This window comes from Cyprinodon variegatus, unplaced genomic scaffold (genome assembly GCF_000732505.1).
Source record: "Cyprinodon variegatus isolate N-32 unplaced genomic scaffold, C_variegatus-1.0 Scaffold185, whole genome shotgun sequence".
Classification (NCBI taxonomy): domain Eukaryota; kingdom Metazoa; phylum Chordata; class Actinopteri; order Cyprinodontiformes; family Cyprinodontidae; genus Cyprinodon; species Cyprinodon variegatus.
In genome coordinates, this window is record NW_015150638.1 from 912,690 (window position 1) to 923,175 (window position 10,486).

Here is a 10,486-nt window from a genome sequence, read left to right on the forward strand (position 1 = left end):
ACTGAACAAGGAAAAATAGCAGCCACAGCTGAACCAGAAAGAAAAAAAACAACAAAAAAGACCTAAATACAAACAAAACAATATATAGATGTATAAGGTAAAGGTATAAGGTATGTATAAGGTATAAGATGCTAAATTCAAGCCATGTCCAACAGATGCCTCCATTGATCCATTTTATGAGTCTGAAATACAGGCATACAATACATATTTTTAAACAAATAAGTTCATGATTCCTCACTTATTAAAAAATCCTGCTGTTTTTCAAGGGTGTACAGGCCCGCAGCATCACACATTACCACTGCATTTACCAGATGGGGATTTTCTCCCCCCCCTCCCGAAAATGCCAGTCTAATCATGGCAAGATATTTACGCTGTTTTAGATAAAAAGATAACTATTTCTAAGGAGCTGCCTTATATCATGACTGTATGCAGCATATAATTATTTTTAAGTGATACAAATTTAAGCATACAGACTGGAGTCAAAGATTTCAGAGAACTTCTCTGGAAACGTGAGTCAGCAACCAGATCCTCTTCTCCAAGTTCACGAATCAAATTTCCCACTGAGCCTGAACTAATCGCTGTGTCTTCCCCTCACTTTTCAGTTCCGGTTGAGCAGTGTTCAGAGCAACACTTCTCTCTGCATTACCTCTTCAATAAAACCTGTTCAACCTTTTTTCCTGGTCTCCCTGATTGGTCTTCAACATTCAGGTCTGAACTTTAGTAAAATCATGACATTAACAGCATTTTATGTTAATAATTTGTGTCTTTTTCAATATTAAGGCTACAATAAGGTTTTTGACATTATCACCCTGGGCTAAATCCACCTCTGGGTCGTTTGTTGCTGAAAATCTCTATCTACATCTCAGCTGACAAAGACATGCAATTCCAGTTCTGCTACAGTTAACTATAATTTTTATGTTTGCATTTGCATTGAAAAAAGAATAACAAAACCTTTTCCTTATATCTTCAAGAGAATCTGTTGGCATGTAGACAAAGTCTGATAAATGTGAGAGAGACTCAATGACCCTCCATGCTGCCTTTGTTGCAGCTACAGTATCTTTATCATCCTACTTGTTGCATAATCTCAATTAAGAAATGAATAAATTGGGTCACCAAACCAAAAGTTTGTAATTGCTAATTAGAAGTAGATTGACCTAACAAGTAAATACATTAAACGAGAATATAATTATGTTGCATTTAGCTACATTAGGGAAGCAATAGTCATGCTGGCATGAACTGATTTGGTTAATTTATGGCATTTCTCAATCACCTCTTGAAAAAAAAATCAAATGTTGATTTTTCTCTCTATTTTAGTTTCTTGTTAGAATATGGTGCTGCAATGAAAGATGGAATTATTTTAGAGCTTTGTACATGTTTGCAGGGGAGCAGCACAAAATACAGACAGTTCTGTACGCCAAGGCTGCAAACCTTTATCTCTTTAAGAGAATAATGAAACAAACAAGGGCAGTACTGGGATCTGGTCCAGTATCTTATCTCGATGTTTTAGGTTCAAAGTCAGAGATGTGTGTGGGCTAAAGCAGGAATGATCACACTGTATAAGCTGAATATGTGGGTGTCACAGTGAACTTTGCTCACTCAAATGTTTTATGGAAGATAGAATACAGCATTTACGCTTGACAAGTTAATTATTGCAGAAAAAGATAGGGTAACAGTAAGGTGAACATTTATGTATATTGAGAGATTATTAGGGCAGGAAGTCCACTGAAAACACTGGAGCTGAGTAGAAGTGGTCAGCATGAGTTAGTTATAGAGGTCAGCCAATAAAGAGGGTAGCAGCCATATGGTCCTGCTGCACAAACTCTTACTCACCTGGGAGATCTTAATAAGCAGGATCCAAGCCATAGATGGAAAAATCAATCATTACAGAGCATGTTGTAAACTAACACATCGGTACTGCTGACAATTACATACAATAAATTCAACCCTTGCAAGTATCTTAGTTTAAATCACGGCACAGTCTGAACAAATGTTGTTATATCATTGTGAGCCAGTGCTGGGCTCACATGTATAACTTTGTTCTCAGACATTTAAACATATTTTTTCTGGGTGTTGTAAGCAAAAATTGAGAACATTAGTACAGCTTTGAAATAAAGTATTTTAGACATCCCTACAGATGCTTAATTTAGTTCAATGTAACCCTGAAATATTTCATACCACTTATAGATTAATTTTACATCAATTTTAATTCAATCAATTCAATTCAAATTATAATAAGTCACATGATGACTAAAGGACACTATTTCCTTGATATAGACATTATTTGGTGAAGTGCCCCAAATTATTTAGGTTGAGAGATCTCCTTGCCATCACCTTAATCTACTGTACCCTCCACAGTTTTTGTATAGAATTTAACTTTGAAGCTGGACAATTCCATAAGGTCAAAATCAGTTTCAGTCAGAAACAAATTAAAGAATTACTTTAAATCTTTACCTGACAGAGGTATGAATAGTTCTTGGCTTAACCGTTTACCTCTCCTATAATGGAGGTTTTTGAGGGATTTATTTTTACAAACACTCATATGACAAGACCGGCTCAGTGACACTAACTTCAATGCCCGCAGAATGTGAACATCAAGAAATGCTTCAGTAAACATTTGTCAGATTTTTCTACTTGGGGTTGAACAACCAGTGAGGTGAAGCGTGCTACAGCTGCGTGAGCCAGATTCTGCACTTCAAGTACAATGCAATAGAAGAAATTGACTTCATAGCTTCATTTGGATCCAGACACAAAATGCTGTCTGCATGTAGATTGCTTCCCTCTCAAAATATTTGTTTGATACACATTCATTATATCTATCTTTTTGGTTTTGATATATTTGTTGATTATAAGTCTGTGACTAAACGATCTAAATTATTTCACCCCGTCCTTCAAATGAATATGCACCATCTCCTATTCAAGGATGTTTGAAATGATTATCTTGTTGTAGAAACCACTCTATTTTTTTTAATAAATTCACTGATGAGGTGTCTTTCAAGTTCTGAGATGTAAAGATAATAATTTCTTGCCCTGTCAAACAGGCACCCTTTTTGTAAGCTGGAATAAAGATTTTGAAAAATTATTTATATCTTTTAAGAGTGTTCTGCATTGAAACCATTTTTGCTGGTAACTACATGTTCTTCATGCCACTTGCTACTGTACCATTTGAGCCCGCAGAATAATGGATTGACCTCATTCCTGAAAGCTTAAATGTTTTTTGGGATAAATCCTTCAGCTTTTTCTAAAGGATTTTTGTTTATTGAGACAAACACTTTTGTCAGTGCAATACCTTTATTTTAGGCTATAGAAACCATTTAACTCTGAAGAACTTTACAGACAGTGATGTGTTCTTAAGATACAGTAATTACTTCTTTATTGTCATGTTTTAGTGTTTAGTTTCAGTGAGACTAAATGGCGGCAGGGGCAGGTAACAGTTGGCAGAGTGAAGTGCAAAATCCACTAAAGAACAAAGCAATGTGAAAATTCAAAAGCACACAGAAGGACATAGAGAGTATGAGAGGGACTGAGATTAGAATGGAGAGCAGGAGAAGCTGAAAAACGGCTGAACTAAACTAAGAGGCTTTAGTTGCGGGAATGTTGATTTCTGGAACAGAAGTAGTCTGTAGAGAGCAGGAAACTCTTCTGCTCATTTGTTAAACTCAGTAAATCTCCAGAGTGACAACAATCGGAAACTAAAACAACAGCATATTTGGCTGTGAAATTACATATTTCAAAATGTCACTGGCACCAGCTCCCGTAGAAAGGTGAATAGCAAAGAAGTTCATTTCAGTTTCTAATGAATTTCTATTAGTAATGGCAGAAGAAACCTTCCTGAAATAAGATGGAATAGCAGAAGAATGTGTGGGAGTAATTATTTTATTTCCATACCAGTGCAAACCTGAACTGAAAGTATCAGATCTGGAGTCTGTGAGAACAGACAGGAGTACAAGGCCAATGACAGAGGTGGGAGATTGGAATAGAAAGAGTCGATCCAGGGTTAAGATTATGGTACTACTGATTGAACCTCGGGTCACTGTTTAATGTCTAGCTTTAATATACACTATCTATTAACATATAAAAGATTGTTTTACATACATATATGCTCATATTAATGTGCAAATCTCAAATATAAACACAAGTTTTTCAAAGCTATACATACAGTTTGTTTTTGTCTACATCTCGTCTTCCCTGCATGAGCCAAGCTCATTTGCTATTGAGGTATCCTTTTTATTGGCTCAGTCCTTCCACCTAGGTCATCCTCTTCATTTGCCTTTCACTGCTGTATTATAATTAAAAACACTCAGAACAGCTCATAGAAAAATCTCCTACAGCATTGGTTTGATTATGGATGGTAATTTCGTCTTTGCAGATTTTTTTTTCTTCTTTTCAAACCTGTTGAAATATTTTATTCTTCAGGAAGAGGAATAGTAAAATCCCAGTAGCTGACTGGTTTTAACAATTCAATGTGACCCATTCAACCATCTTGAATGTGAACCTATTCACTCTATGGCTGCATCTGAATGTTTTAAAATGTAGCCCCTAGCTCCTGTTCCTTTACCTTTCATGAGGTCAACAGTAAGAAATCTATTGTGGGTAGGAAAGAAACTCTCTAATGTTAAACCCACATATGGATAATGCTAGTTAAATGTGGGACATAAGCCTTCTGAATAGTAACTACAAATAATTAATACGTAGATGTAGCAAACTGCTTCAGCTCTCCACTATAAAATCCGAAACATTTCCAGGTTTGTACATTTGCATTTGTCACAGAGAAATGAAGCAATGTTTTTTTTTTTTTTTCTATGAGGTGCTCTTTGCTTACTCACTATGTCACTTTTTTTTTTTTTACAAATTATTTTATCTTTTTCTATAATAATTGTCCTATTTACCTAATTTACTTCTAAACTATTTTAATGTGTGGCCCCCAAATTATGGTATATAAAAAAACTTACCTTGCAAAGGATTGTGAGATAAAATTCCTTAGGGCTAGTGAAGGACCTTGCAAGCTCCCTACGGTAAGGGATCTATGATAGGAAGCATACAGGTTCCTTTTCTTACCTCCTTCTTTACTGCAAGTGCTATTTGGACAGCTCTTATTATGTCAAACATTAAAGCACCTCTGCCTATGCCGAAGTGTCCTTAGTGATTTATTATTATTTGGATGTTTATTAACATGTCTTGACATCTCAATGTAATGCTTGCTTTGTACAGCCGTTCAAAGAAACTGAATAAATAAATAAAATACTATCAAGGACAAAGGCCTGTGGAATAACAGCCCCCCACCACACACACACACACATATGCAGCTTTCACTATTCCCCTACCAGATGTTGTTTTTTATTATACTGTATTTTTCCCCCTCCTTACACATTGTGATCTGTTTTTTCCCCTATTTTTTTGACTGATCTAAGGACTCTTGCTTTGAGGGCAGTAAGGTCTATGACACTGCATCCCATAAGTCTCATGACTGTTTTTTATCTTTTCTTGGATGGGTTTTACCGAAACTTGATCTCGTCCCAAAAAACACAAAAACTATGTATCTATATGCGTAAGTATATAAAATAATGCTGTTTTTAATGCAGAAAAGAGTGTTTAGTTCCCTTTGGAGAGGGGCAGAGCATTATCTCTAATGAAAAGGTTGGGTATGTTCAGTTCAAAAAGGTGTACACTTTAGACAAGTTCTTTTGAAAGATCTGTCAAGCTCATGTCTTTTGAAAAAAAAAAATATGTTAAATGATAAAAGGTAATGGGATTAAGGCATTATGTAAAATAGATTAATATTAAAAGCTTTTTATTTTGATATGTAATATCTATGTGGATACTTTCATGTTTGGATGAAGAACATCACAATAACACATGATCACAATTTAATGAGAAAATACATTGTCTCTCTCACTAGCCTCCCCTAGTCTGCTGGACTGAGACAGAAATGATTATTGCTCAGTAATTAAAAGCCCCAGTGATGAACTGCTATGGACAAAATGAACACTTTGAATCTTACCATATTAGTCAGGACAATATCCTCAGAGAATAGCAGTTTTATGATGTAAGCTCGAAGTTATGATGACAAGTACTCAAGAATTTCTTGGAGCTATAAGGAAAAGTCCTTTAGCTTGAATAGGGGCAGCATCTTCTGGTTTACAGAAAAATCTCTAGAAGTTGAGAAATATGGTAAGGGTTTCCCTCCATCACAAGATTGTTAAATCAAGGAAAATGTATTATTACTTACTGTGATTTGATTTGTTTTTAAGAAGTTCTGAACAGCGCTGCTTTAAATGGGTCATAGAATGATTATTAGGGTATTTGGTGCTGGTTCTTAAGATTTCTGAATAGGGTGTGTAACATTGGTTGGCCTGGAAATGACATATTTGCTGTTCTATGGGCCCTAATGCAAGCCTGGTCAAAAGCTCTAGATTGAAATGACAGGTTTTCTTCCTTTTATGGTATGCTCATGAATATTTAGTTGACCTGTGTGATGATTGGTTGGTTTACAACTAGCAAAGCTGCTGAGCAAAGACGCATCATAGCAGCAAGCATTCACTCACTGAAACATCGAAATTGTTGATATGGTAGGCTGAACAGGCGTCACCTTTTTCGAGGACATGTCCTAATTTTCATACCTAAAAAAATCTTTTGGGGGAATTTCAAAATCGTCTGGGATTTTGGTCAACTACAGTGCAGCGAAACCGAGCCGTAAGCTCGGGGGATGGTCCAGGAACCCCGGCGGATGGGGGGCAGGGAGCCAGCGGGGAGATGGAGCGACCGAATCTGACTGTTAGCCTGGACACAGGCGGCACCCTGCTTCCCCCTGCCTTACCGGTCCCCTGCCCCTATCTGCCGGCTGAGGACGGGCGGCTCATGGCTCTCTTCTGTGGTCCGACCCAGTCAGATGCCCAGCTGTCGACACTTCATACCTGACAAAAATACGTAACAAAAGTACAGGCCAGAACCAAATAAGGCAACATCCCAGAGTTTACATCAACTCGGGGCTTCGTTTGAATTCTCCCATTTTTATGGTGGGAGTTTAGAATTGTAAGATTTGCTGAGAAAGGAGGTGTTGGGTTTGAACTTCTCTGTACGTCCATTTCACCCACTGAACTATCCTTATTCATCTATGACAATGTAAACTCGGTTTTGCATTCTATGACCCCTTTAAAAAGGGTATATGTATAAAGGGAGTGATTTCCATTTTTACAAGAACAATACATAGAAATGTAATAACATTAAAACTGTAATTATGATGATGGAATATTGCATATTCTATTTAAAAGCAATAAAAATGCATTTACTGTATTAAACCGTACATTATCCGTGTGACCCAGATTTAAGGTAACGTGGTTAGTGTTCTGGCGGCTGAGTCTTATGTCATGCTGTGAATAGATGTACTTCACCATTTATTGATTTTCAGTTGCAGAAGAAAAACAGCCTTGTAGACATTATAGCTCCAGTCTTCTTAGGACTGTTAGCTCCCTGACCTACAACCTGTTTGAGAAATGTACCACAACCCTCCACTTCAAGCTTGTACTGATAATGGAAATGACACTTCAACAGCAAACTGCATCGTCATGGAAAACGGCCTCCCTTGGTCAAAACAGGGATGTTTGGTGACAGAATCTCTCTAAATACCCTGTTGATGTCAGGGATTACTGATAGAGCTGCCAGAAGCTGGAAACTGTGAAGTCACTGACTTTTTAAGTTTTTGACTTAACAAGTCCAGAGATCTAAATAGATTGTTTGCTTTATATAGCAAACATTTAATGGGCTAATATCAAAGAAAACCCCTGAATTGCCTGAAGTGCCTGAATAGAGAAAAGTATTTTGCATGATGCATTGTAGTGTAACAGCACAATATGCATACTATATTATCCTGTTACACATAATGCAAAGCATGTCTGTCTTTTTATAAGAAAATCCTGTCAATCTTTTCCTTAACAGTAACTTTAGTGATACAAGTTGTGAAAAAAATACATACAATAACATCAAGCTTTCAGTTAATTCAACTATTTTGTTTAGTATAATTTTTTACATCTAGTTTTACAAAATGTGGATGATTTTTTGTTCAAATCCAAGGTGTAAAGTTCATAGCAGAGTGATGTCTGTCTAGTGCACATCTGACTGGTGTTAGATGTGTGATCTTTAATAAAAGACAATCGGTCGTCACTTCATTGAAAGTATAGCTTGTTCTAAATGTAAACCAGCTGGCAGAAACAGATCAGGCAACACAGAGCAAATCAAAGGAAACAGAGTTTGATGATGGGTCTGAGGAGGAACAGGTGTGACAGTCTGCAACACATTGAAAAGCTCCAGAGCACACACTCATGTGCACCCCTCCCCTACAGAAACAGTAAAGAAATAAGAGGGTATGATGAAGAGCACACTTAATCCAAATTGTCATTGTGAGGCACAATAAAATGTATGCTTCTTGTCTCCAATATATAAAATTCCTCTCCTTTGTCCATAACATAGGAAACCAGATTGAAAACATGTAGCACTCAGGTTTAGTTGTAGGCGTTATTGATCTGGGATTCCTTACCACAAATCTAGGAAAGGAGGAATATTCAGAAAAATCTTTCAAGCTGGTCGGGTAAAGTGACACTTAGTCCTAGTCTACCAAAGTTATAGTTATAGCCAGTAACAACAAATTAAATCATTCAATTTATTCAGTTCAGTCTCTGTACTGAATTATGCTATATATACACACATAAACTAGTCTTTACTTGCTTTGCCTAACTTCATGTATGCATTATACAAAAAAATCTTCAATTTGAGATAATGTCAGGTGATGAGCAAATTTTTAAAATATATTAAATGTTTTCTTTTTTGTTAAAAAATTAAAGACTGTTGCCAAACAATATATTTACTTAGATAAATTCTAATAAAAAAAAATGTTTCTTGATATAGTACTTGTGTAAAAGTAAAGCCTATTTAGAAAAATATGTTTTTTGTACAGCATTCTGATCTTATAGAGTATTTTACAGCCTAGCAGAACATATGATTCTGGCTGTTTTAGAAAACAGTACTTTTACAGCAGAGCTAATTAACAACTAGGTTTAATTTTCTGCCAATGTATGTAAACAGCTCTTTTGAGGTAATTTGTTGATATATACTGCCAAATTGTTTGGATTTTTCCTTTTTTACATGTTTTGTTTATAACATGTATCTCCAGGTTTTGGAGAAATGCTTTAAGTGTTCAATCTTTAGGGATTATGAAATATCATGTTATGTGACAGGCAAAAAAAAGCCATAATTTCTATGTAGTTGTGTTCACTGTTTTATATAGTGTTGTTGATACTAGGATTATTTATTAAGTCACTATAGTTCCTAAACAAAACATGATTAGCCACTTTTTTGTATACTGAATATGAAAATAAAGAAACCTCATTCTGATCAGTATCTCATTCTATTTTCCTATTCTACGCCTACTTCTCCACCTGTGAATGGGAACCTTTTTGCTAGCTGATAAGGCTCATGCCTATGCATGATAAGACTTGCAGCAGTGCATGTTGTTGAGGTAGTTCCTGGGAAACGTTGAGATAATACCTTGGAGCAGTTTTGCTCATTTACAGTTGGGTGGTTTAGAATTCTAATGGACCCAAGTGCATACAGGTAGACTGAGGCAGATTGTGGGGTTGAAAGTTTGATATATTGTTTTATTTAATATGTTTTTATCCCAATATATTTGGGTTGTTTTAATATTCTCATGGTTTTTCTGTCCTTGTGACATTGTCTACTTTTGGTTAGTGTACAAATCCCTCCTGCCCCATAACACCCACAAAACATGATGTTGCCAACATCAGAGTTCACAGATGCACAGTGTTCTCAGGATAGCAAGCTTTCCTCTTCTAATATTCTTTATTGTTACATCACACCACTGGATATGTCACCCAAAAACTAAGTCCATGTCCTTGAGCACTACTGTAGCCTTTAATATGTGTACTTTAATGGTGCTGTTTTTAAAGCAATTGCTTTTCACTCTCTCAGTGGCCTTCAGGCCAAGTCAGGACAGGACTTGTTTCACTTTGAATAATAACACTCTGTTATCACATTTGCAGCTTGTTTTGCTTTCGAGTGTATATGCATACTTTTCAATGAAAGAGTTTATTCTCTGGGAGCCAGCTAGCATGTTCTTCCAGAATGATATGATAACTGAACACTTCCAAGGTAATTATACTTCAGTGTAATTGTTTGAGCAGATAAAGGTTGCACCCTCAGGCATGGGGAAATCGTTTGCAAGGATCATCCAGACTTGTTGGCCATTCATTTTACTTTACTATCACATCTAGTTCTGTTTCTTTGTCCAGAAATAAATGAAATTCTACCTTAATGAAACCTCTTTTCAAGCATGTTTTTATTTGAAGTTCAGATTTTGAAGAGAGTAATATCAACAAAGAGAAATATATGCCATGCCATCTGGTATTATTTATCTATATATATCTATATATATCTATATATATACCGGTATATATATAGATATATATATATAGTATAT